The 11,607-nt window shown below is 37.2% G+C and overlaps 1 pseudogene; it reads left to right on the top strand.

Annotated features, from left to right (window-relative positions):
* The first annotated feature begins 266 nt into the window (after positions 1 to 266).
* Positions 267 to 10,883, top strand: LOC120495009 (uncharacterized; annotated as a pseudogene).
* Positions 10,884 to 11,607: the final 724 nt, after the last annotated feature.

The raw sequence follows: 11,607 nt of genomic DNA, 5'->3' as shown, positions 1-11,607 counted from the left end.
ACATATTAAATGGTCCATAGAGTACATTCAAAATAGAAAAGATACCTAACAGTTTAAATTTACCGAACATTACTGTAAATATGGTCATTGCTACGTTATGGGAGCAGTCTATATCATTCATTTGTACATGCACAGCGTAATTATTTATATTTTATGTTGGCTGTCATGATTGTAATCGAGAAGCACCTGGCTGCAGCCTGCAGATTTGGGCGGGGGTACACATGTAGCCCCGCCCAAAATGCGTCTCATTGGTTAGTGGCAAAGTGATGACGTTGAACAAGGGCGGGGCCGCACCGGGGCCATACCGGAGCTGTACGTCTCTACCCGCCAAAATCATTCTCTTCTCATTGGTTAGTGGCACGTCAAATCTAACATGTTCTCATTTCCACCGTTCATCGCTGTATGGTGAGTACAGGCAGTGGACTTTGGTACAGGCAAGCTCCTCTTTTATTTTTATTTTCTAATTTTATTTACATTTTTGAATTCTGATGTGGTGTTTAATGTGATGTTAAAATGAAGTGGTGTAAAAATAAGATCGTGTAACTTTACCCAATGGGCTATATGCACGCATAAGTTCCGCATTTGACGTAAGGATGCTCGTCCATTTCCGGTTGTGTAGATTAAAGCGGAGGAAAACCGGAGAAAACGGGATTATGGCAGAGTCTTCAATATTTACTGTCCTCCCGTCTTTGAAACGAAACGTAAATACGTTTAGATGTAATTTTATATATAGTTATGTTTATTTAATATAATTTTAAAAAGAAGCATAAACACAACGAGGGGTGTCTGTTTTATCTGTTTTTGGGACTAACGTTTCATTAGTATAACCATGGAGTATAAAATTCAATATAAATTATCGGTATTGCATTGGACTCTACGATCGGCGGAAGTTATCGAGCATCCTTAATCCTTCACCGGAAATAACGCCGTGCATAGAGCCCATACCCACCATATAACTAGGGCAACGCGCACGCGCGTGTGTGTGTGTGTGTGTTGTGTTGTGTGTGTGCGCGCGCGCTCGCGTGTGTGTGGGGGGTTTTGGTGGTATTAGGGTAAAGTGTTAAAACAAGGCCTTCAAAAAGAAATACAGTGGCAAAACTGAACCAGGAGAAGAAAAATAGGATTTAAAAGTTAAAATATACAAAGTTACATTGTAGGACATTTTTTCCCTATGAATAAATTAATTAAATGTAAACTTTTGATATTATTGTTATTAATAAGTATATATTTATTTAATATAACATGAAACTACATTCAATAGTAATACAAATTCAACAAAACTCCTTGAAAGTAGAACTTGTTTTATATATTGAATATTGTTACGTATACTTATGCTGCTATACAGTATACACTGTCCAATCCTGCTGCTTGAGGTCAACTGTCCTGTAGAATTTAGCTCCAACCTCAGTTAAACACACTTGAACCAGCCAATCAAGGTTTTATTAAAGGGTTAGTTTACCCAAAAATGAAAATTTTGTCAGTATTTACTCACCCTCATGTTGTTCCAACCCCGTAAGACCTTCGTTCATCTTCGGAACACAAATTAAGATATTTAAGATATTAAGATCGCTCCTGCATACAGTCCATAGGCTTCTTGAGGGACTGGCTCTTGCTGTCCTCGAAAAGTCATTAAAGACATCGTTAAAATAGTCCAAGTGACTACAGGGGCTCAATCTTAAGTTTATCAAAGGACGAGAACACTTTTGTGCGCAAAAAAACAACAAAAATAACGACTTTATTTCAACTATTCGTTTATTTCTCCCTCTGCGCGAGTCAGGTTACTAGTTTAATAGCGTAAGCTTCTGTTATTGTACGTCACACGCATCACACACACATGACCAGCGTCGGCCAATAGTGAGCCTACGTGTGACGTAGCTCTACGCAATCACACTACGTTAACTGACTTACAGGCTCATGGAGAAGGAAGTGATAGTTGAAATAAAGTCGTTATTTTTGTTGTTTTTTTGCGCACAAAAGTGTTCTCGTCGTTTGATAAACTTAAGATTGAGCCCCTGTAGTCACTTGGACTATTTTAACGATGTCTTTAATGACTTTTCGAGGACAGCAAGAGCCAGTACCTCAAGAAGCCTATGGACTGTATGCAGGAGCGATCTTAATATCTTAAATATCTTAATTTGTGTTCCGAAGATGAACGAAGGTCTTACGGGGTTGAAACAACATGAGGGTGAGTAAATACTGACAGAATTTTCATTTTTGGGTGAACTAACCCTTTAACTAGACATACTAGAAACTTCAGGCGGGTTGTAGAGGTTGGTTGGATCTAAACTCTGCAGGACAGTGGCCCTCCAGGAGCGACTTTGGACACCACTGCATTAGAGTAATAAGATAATAAAACGTTTTATCCTAATTCTGATGCTCTATACTTCATTCTCTTTGCAGATCCTTGGCATTGTCATCCCCAGTTATATTCCCTGTGCGCCACTTTTGCTATTTACTCCATATGATTTTTGTTTTGCTGTGTTAATTATTCTCTTACTCTAGTCCTCCATCTTTCTTACCTATTTTTTGTTTACTTTATAACCCAAAGGCTCTTTTTAGAGCCATTCTCCGCTGCAAAAATGCACACAACTGTGTTGAGCAAGGGGGAGTGTGAGCAGTATTTAAAAGACTGCAGTAGGAAGTGCCCATTTTGCCAGTACACCAGCATGCCACAGCTGATGTATTACCACATAAAAAATCATTTTCAGTTGGCAGTGCAACATCGTGGTGAGTTTAACAGTCTTTTGCTTATGTCACTTTATTTAGTTTAAGTATACCATAGTGATGAACCAGACAATAATGCACTGTGCATGCATGCTTCTGATTTCATTGCTTTTGCATTTGTAATATAATTTGTAATTTAATTTTAAGGCTCGGGTAAACTTAATTTTCTGCATTCCGCACATTCACAGTTTGAGTGTGCAAACATCCAAAAGCATATTCCAGTTACCATGGGTCTTTGTTGCTCAAATCACAAAAACAAGTGCAAACAAGTGAAGTTTAATATCTTCAAACCTTTTTACCCCCTCTTTCAGATTTCACCATTATAAAATGCAGTTTAAAATGTTGGGCAAAGTCACACTTTCACTGCTGCTATTGTTCAGCAACTGTAATAAATAGGGGACATTTACTGAAGCACATTGCCAGTCATCCTTCACCATCAACCCAGCCTCAGTCATCCTCCTCTGTCCCGCAGCCTCTGCCTCAGTCGTCCTCCTCTGTCCCGCAGCCTCGGCCTCAGTCGTCCTCCTCTGTCCAACATCCTCGGCCTCAGTCGTCCTCCTCTGTCCCGCAGCCTCGGCCTCAGTCGTCCTCCTCTGTCCAACATCCTCGGCCTCAGTTGTCCTCCTCTGTCCCGCAGCCTCGGCCTCAGTCGTCCTCCTCTGTCCAACATCCTCAGCCTCAGTCGTCCTCCTCTGTCCCGCAGCCTCGGCCTCAGTCGTCCTCCTCTGTCCAACATCCTCGGCCTCAGTCGTCCTCCTCTGTCCCGGAGCCTCAGTCGTCCTCCTCTGTCCCGGAGCCTCAGTCGTCCTACTCTGTCCCGCAGCCTCAGCCGTCCTCCTCTGTCCCGCAGCCTCGGCCTCAGTCGTTCTCCTCTGTCCAACATCCTCGGCCTCAGTCGTCCTCCTATGTCCCGGAGCCTCAGTCGTCCTCCTCTGTCCCGCAGCCTCGGCCTCAGTCGTCCTCCTCTGTCCCGGAGCCTCAGCCTCAGTCCTCCTCCTCTGTCCCGCAGCCTCAGCCCTCCTCCTCTCTCCAGCAGCCCCAGTTACCTGCCATCATCCCAAAACGCTCAGTAAAGAGGACTGTAACTTGCAGCCAATGTGATTTAACCTTGCTTGCCAAAAATCTACGAACTCACATTAGAAGGCATCACACTGAAAAGGAAAATGCAATTACTCCTGAGAGGCACTTTCAATCTCATTGCATTGATGAAAAAATTGGAATATTTGCCATTGAAAAGGCTTTTCATGGTCAAGCAACACCCATACATGTAATAAAAAAATACTTGGGGCCCAAACTATCGCTCAGCATGTGAACTTGACCAGTGTATTCTGAATTCAGAGTTTGCCCATAACGCTGGGATACTGCCTTTTGAGTGTTGCCATGTCAAATCACTGTCTTTTTGTAAAAAAGTGGCCAACCTCAATGATGCACTGACCGAGAACAGTCTCTCTCAGCTTGTGCAGCAGAAGTGGTTTGGTGAGGAAAGGAAAGCCCTGTTAAAGTTGCAGAAAGAGGCAAATACTGCAGAGACACCTTTGTCTTTTCATGTCACTGTTGGAGGTCCATCAACAAAGCATTTCATTTCTGTATACGAACCAACAGTGTCCTATTACAGCAGGATGGGAAGAGTCATGGTGGCTTATGATAAAAAGAAAAATAACTGGCATTGTCCTTGTGCCCGACCTCGCCAATCATGCATTCACAAGGCTACAGCAAAGTGGCACCTTTTCCAGATGATACCACAACTCTTCAAGAGGGTCAGGAGTTCAGAGGAGACTTTCAACACTGCTCATACATGTAATGATGATGCCAGCTGTCAAGATCTTTCATATCCCCCCAACTCTACTACTGTTAAAAGGATGATGAAATATATGCTGGAAAATAAGAAGATTCCAATGGAAATTCCACAGACCATTATGGAAAGGTCAAAACATGGAAAGGCTTTTAATAATTTCCCCAAACATCTTGTGCCTGAGGAAGTTAAATGCAGAATATGCAAGGGAATTTTGAGTGAGCCAGTGATGATAACTTGCCGGGCGAAGATTGTTACATTCAATGGAGTGATTCAGGGTATGACATTTAATTCTTTTTGCTTAAATAAATATTTTTTTGTTGCTTTGATAGATATTAATTTGTCAGTAAATTATCTTTGCTTTCTCAGGTGTATACTTACTACAAGCTGTGCCATAAATGCAACCTCACATACAGATACCAAGAATGGAGTGACGGTTTGCACAACTTCAGCTAGGGCTGGGCGATATATCGAATATGTACGATGTATCGTTATATTTTTTGAAACGATATGGAATGAGGCAATACCGTTTATATCGATACAGTAGTTTGATATGAGCACATCTGAAAAATAGCGGAGGTTGCAGTGTGAGCTGCTGCAGTGAAAGTAGCTAGGCTACGTAGTACAATTTGTCCTAAACATGACACAAGCTTATATTAATTGCGTCAAAATCACTTTGATATAGTTAACAAGTTTAAGGCAGCTTGCCGCCCGGTCAAATGCTCTGACAGACACTGTTGCTGACTGACAGATATACTTGCGCTGTTTAATGCGTTTGAGATGTGGTGCTTTCCTCAGTGCTCAACTTACATTTCACATATTCTCCATCTGTAAATGTTAGAAAGTAAAGCAAATATGTCCATTTCACAACAAATATGTCCATGTCAGAAGAGGACGAGCTTCTGCAAGTGAATCTCCGCTAAAATTCATGCTTCCTTGAACGAGCGCCGGCGCGCGCATGCGCGTGAATAGTACTACGTAGTACGCAATAATTCTGACTAAAATAAACATATTGCTAAAATATTTGTTGTTGGAGAAAATAAATGTGCCATATGTGGAATTTTAAACCTACAAGTATATATTTTTAATGAAAGTGAAAGTGATTATAATGGGGTAATCAAATGCAGGCTAATATAATTAGTTTGTGCTTTTGTTTTTGTTTTTATTTTCATTTTTAGTTTAGCTTTTAGTCAATATAAAAACAAAAGCTTTTTGCACATAATATATTGCATAGCCTATATTATATTTGTTTCCATATCCTTCAATATCAACATTGTTTGTAGGATATCATTGGGCCGAATGTGAATATACTGTGTATATATATATATATATATATATATATATATATATATATATTTTTTTTTTTTTAATATAAAGATTTTCTTTATCTAAATAGAAAACGTAGAAAGTACCGAGATATATATCGTATATCGCCATTTGACCAAAAAATATCGAGATATGATTTTTTGGCCATATCGCCCAGCCCTATCCTTCAATATCAACATTGTTTGTAGGATATCATTGGGCCGAATGTGAATATACTGTGTATATATATATATATATATATATATATATATATATATATATTTTTTTTTTTAATATAAAGATTTTCTTTATCTAAATAGAAAACGTAGAAAGTACCGAGATATATATCGTATATCGCCATTTGACCAAAAAATATCGAGATATGATTTTTTGGCCATATCGCCCAGCCCTAACTTCAACGATAATGTAATCCTCTCGTTACATTTGTGTGTGGTTTTGCGAAATTCTCTACAGGTACAATATTATGAAATAATATAAATAATATATGCTATTTTACTTTTGACTAGCAGGACTTTTTAAATTTTTTTTTAAAACACTTGTAGTATTATTATTGCTAATGACTCAGAAAGGACATACATTTGATATTTACTTGGGCTTTAAATGACTAGAACGTCTTTTATAAGTTGAGGGCTCTTATTTTTATTATATTTTAAACATTTCCCTCCTTCCTGTGGATACAATCCATCTACAGTGATTATGGACCTTCATAAAAAAGGAGTGTTCAGCATCCCAGGTAAGTAAAGTTATTGTAGTTGCATTGGTTCCTATTGATGTTTTATGTTTCGGATTAAATAAATAATTTGCATATTTGGCTTTAAATTAAGTTTCTTTATATCACAGTGAGTGAAATTCCATCTCCACCTGCAACCTATGATGGTCATGTTGACATAGAAGAATTTTGGGATGCAGTGGCAATGGACATGATAAGTAAAGGGTTTTACCCAAGTAAGTTTCTTATTTTTCTCTCACATAGCAGCATGATATTGTGTTATGGTTTAGTGTGATTAATTAATATATTAAATAGTTTAAATTATTTGGAATTACATTGTGGAAATTATTTGGAATAACATTGTGGAAATTATTTCCATATTAAAATGCAATATTTTCAACAATTTTCCAAAAGTCCCAAATATTCAAAAATTTCCACATGAGGATGCATTTACTGGAGAAGCAAAAAGACTTGTTTTCTCATTGAAATAATAAGTAATTTTTTCTTATCCCAATGCCAAATATTTTGCTTGTTTTAATCATAAACACACTTAATTTTGGAATTAGTTTTAGAAAACAAGACTTGCTGTTTTTCTTTACTACCAAATGCATCTGAATGTAAGATTTATTTTAATATTTAAACTGGAAAACAAAATAAAAAATACTATAGATTATGGATACGAAAAACCTAAATATTGCACTTTAGTTTTTTTCCAATATCATACATTGCTAGTCTCATTTTGTATGGTTGGCGTGTTGCAAAAAAAAGGGCTGTATTTTTCTCCTCAAGGTGGCAAAGAAAACCCATTTATAGTTTCGCCTAGTTAGTAGTTACCACAACTGGTCCCCATGGATAGGTCCAAAAACAAGGGAATCTGCCATGGTATTAAACACCGAGAGTGCAAAGATTAAGTCCGCAAATGATGGAAGTGACATTGATGTGCCTTTTACTGAGGAAAGGCTTGGTGATGAGCTGCTCCACCTCAAGGTAAATAGTTGTTTTAATTGTTCAGAAGGGTTTTACCACACTAAGCTATTATTACACTGTTGTCCCCAGCATAGTGGTATGTATAGACCATTTCACAAGATGTAAACAACACTGGTCCAGAAACACTTCCTGTTTCAGTTTGTAACTGTTTTCTTTATTTCACATGTAAAGAAAACATCTTAAAGATGTTTGTTTAACTTTTTGATTCAGTTTTAAATGTTCTCTTGGTTGCATTTTATCCCAGCTTTTATGTAGTGTTAAAAAACTGAAACAGGAAGCGCTTCTGGACCAGAGTTGTTTACATCTTGTGAAATGGTCTATAGGGTCTCTTCATAAATATTATAATCTTATATTAATTTATTTTTGCTGAACTTACTCTCAAATTAGCATATTTTATCAGATTTTCGATTTGAAAAAGTTATGTCGGCAGTGTGGGGTCAATGATGTTGGATCCAAAATGGATCTCATTCTAAGGCTTCATAATAAAATGTCAAACAGAGTGACATACAACAAGGTGTTTGAACAGGTGTGGGGTGCTTCTGGTGAGTGATGTTTTTTGTTTACCCAATGAAGTTAACAATACAGTACTACAAAATAAACATTAATGAAATATGATATGACAAACTGCCTAAAGCAGCAATTACTCGTACCAATATCATTTTATATGTGTTATTGGAATGATTGAACTGATTCTGATAAGTAGTTTTCATTCATTTGTTTTTATGCTTTTAGGTGGCCTTGGTGTAATAATGTGTCCTTGTGGTATTGTGTACTCTATTAAATTTAACTTGAGAGCAGAGAGTCCGCGTGATTTTGCAGACCTTCTCTTGTCTTGGAAACACTTTCCAAATATCACAATTTATGACTATCCAAGAGGATTAGTGGCACACACAAATAACCGACAACCACTTCACCCACCTTTCCATCCTTTTGAGGGCAGAGTACAAGACCCCTCCTCTGAAAATATACAAAAAGCAAAAGAAGGAAAACTAAAGGTTAATCTTCCCTGGCTGGCTCACAAGAAAAAACCTATGGATCCTGAATGCCACCCTTTGACAGGGTCCTCAGAGCACTATTGTCTGTGTGACGTTTTCCACCAAGGCAATAGTAAAGACAAGAGAGATGTGCTGCGCACTATTGGTCTTGTACCAGAGCTGGCTGGAAAGATCAATAGTCAGTGTGCAGAGCAGCTGTTTTCTGAAGTAAAGAGAAACAATTACTTTATGAATATGTTAAGACCTTCTGCACACATTTTTCTTGCTCGAAACATCCTTCACCACAGGAATCTCACGCGGAACAGGAAGAAGTTGGAACAATTCAAGAAATTGTTCAGTGGCAGTCCTAATTTGCAGTTAGACTCCAATGGAAAGGTCATACTTGGTAATGTATATACATTCTAATAATGTTCTGCATGTGAATAGGTCATTCTATTAAATGTACTAACTATATTTTTGTAACACCTGAGTAGGAGCAGAACCAGAACCAAATGTGGGACCAAATTATCCAAAGGCCCAAACTTTGAATACAACTGTGAATGAGAAGGAAAAGCATACAGGTTGAGGTTTTTCTTTAACTCATTGAAGATTTGCTAACATTTTAAGTGATTTTTTTTAATCTTTTACTTATGTACAGCTGTCCAGTCGCAGTGTGACCCTAAACTTTGTCCAAGTCCTGTGGTGACTAGCCTGAACCTTGTTAAATCAAGCCAAACATTTTGGGGGGCCATCCCAAATGAAGGGCAACAGCAGTTGGTAAGTGATTTTCAGGGACTTTACAAAATATTGTTCATCAGCCTGAGTACTTATGTATTTCTATCTGAATGTTAGCTAAACAATGCTTTGGATGTCAGAAAATCCAAAGATGAGCTATTGGCAACTGTGTACAACACAACGCTAAACCGATCAGACCTGTGCTGCCTGGGACTTGAAAGAGACGTTGAGGGAACGGTACAGAGTTTAAAGACATCATATTTTAATACAGCAATTAATGGTGATGTTATATTGAGTTTCTTTATTTTTAAAAAAATGCAGATTCTCAACTGTTGCCTGAAAGTGGTAGAGACCATAGCAAAATCACAGGTGAAATAGTCATATAAATAGTGAAAATAATATTTTTTGCTCAATTTACTTTAGCTGCTTAAAGGGATAGTTTACCCCCCCCCCCCCCCCCCAAAAAAAGGTCATCATTTGAGTTAATTTCTTCTGTTGAACACAAAAGATGATGACGACATACAGAGTTGCTGGTCCCCATTGTCATTTATATATATATATATATATATATATAGATAGATAGATAGATAGATAGATAGATAGATAGATAGATAGATAGATAGATAGATAGATAGATAGATATATTTCTTTTACAATAGAATGGAAGTATGGACAGTTATGATTTGTATTTATTGGTGAACAATACCTTTAAGCAGCCCTTTAGCAGAAATATACATACTTTTGTAGATGTGCTTACAGTGGTCAGAAAGTTAATTCTCCCAGATATTGTATTTAAAATTATCAATTTTGCCTTTTTTAAATTAATGTATGTTCAATTTTCCATACAGAATGTGAATGTTTTTTTCGGCCAGTTCATATCAAATTGAAACGTGGCCAAACAACTCTTGAAGAGCAACTTCTACACCTGCCTGTATGTATTATAGTCAGTTCTGTTTAATATGAAACCCAGCCAAAGTTTCTAAATTTCAATGATGACCGATATTATTTGTTTTCAAGATGGATGAAAACATCGACTGGTTTATCTTCCCAACATGGATACCAGGACATTGGATGGTTTGTGTAAGTCATTCTAAATCTGTAGTGTACTGTATACCTGGGATAACTTATGTCTGCATAATTTTAAATACTATTTGATATATAAACTGCAATTGTCTTTCGGTGTATATATTGTGACATATCAACAGATTATGAAGCCTGGAGAGCATGACATTTTTTTCCTTGATCCTCTGCACGGCAAAACATTCAATAATGAAGAATACATGCTCATCTACAGGTTTTTTAGTGCACTATTCGGAGTTTAGAGATTGTGGTCGTTCTTAACCACATTTTAATAAGATTGTGGTCGTTCTTAACCACATTTGAATAAAATTGTGGTCGTTCTTAACCACATTTGAATAAAATTGTGGTCGTTCTAAACCACATTTGAATAAAATTGTGGCCATTAACATTAAAGGTTTTTATGTGACTTGTTCATCTGACTTGGGATCTAATTATGTTTACAGATCACTTTTTTTGTAAAGGGTCAATAAAATGATCATATAATACTCATGCTGAGTTCTGGTTGTGCCTCACATTTCAGTTCTCTTGTGTTGTTTTGTTTGATGCAGTGCAGTAACTGTTTTGTCTTTGTCATCGCAGAAATATTGCACAAATCATGTCTCCTGGGCCTTGGCATGAATACTGTGTCAACGATATCACGGTACCAATGTTCATTTGAATAAATAACTTGTAAAAGCATTGGAAATTGATTTATTTTTTCAAGGTGGATTGACTCTGTGCATGGCAACGTTAACAGGGCCTTCCACGACAACATCAAAGCAACAGCTGTGGTGTCTTTGTCCTGATGGTAAGTTTATAAAGCTGAAATGTTGCTTACTATGTGTTTATCCAGTATATGTATCTGACCAAACTTATTTGTAATGATTACCATTTCAGTATTCACTGAGCTTTGTGACAGCAGGGGCCTTTGATTTTACAGAAGTAAGTGAAATATACAATGGAAACCCCCATATCATTAAAAGTAAACTTACAGATTATTTATTTTTAACTTAGCCTGACATGCCTTGCATCAGGAGGTGGTGGTGTCTGCTGCTTTTGGAGAATTTCCCCTTGAGGTTTGTTTTTCTTCATTTTTTTTAATCCACATTTTGAACTTGCACTCTATTTTTTGCTGTTCTGTCACAGTATACGTACTGTTCAATGAAGTTCCAACTACCCAATGCTTAAATTTAGCAGTTTAAAAATTGTTTTATTGAAGTTTCAATTACCAAATGCTTACATTTAGCAGTTTAAAAAGTGTTTTTAACTATAGATTGCTAATAAATTCATTACATGTATCA

This window comes from Pimephales promelas, chromosome 12 (genome assembly GCF_988280905.1).
Source record: "Pimephales promelas chromosome 12, fPimPro1.hap1.1, whole genome shotgun sequence".
NCBI lineage: Eukaryota > Metazoa > Chordata > Actinopteri > Cypriniformes > Leuciscidae > Pimephales > Pimephales promelas.
This window is presented reverse-complemented; position numbering and strand designations above follow the sequence as displayed.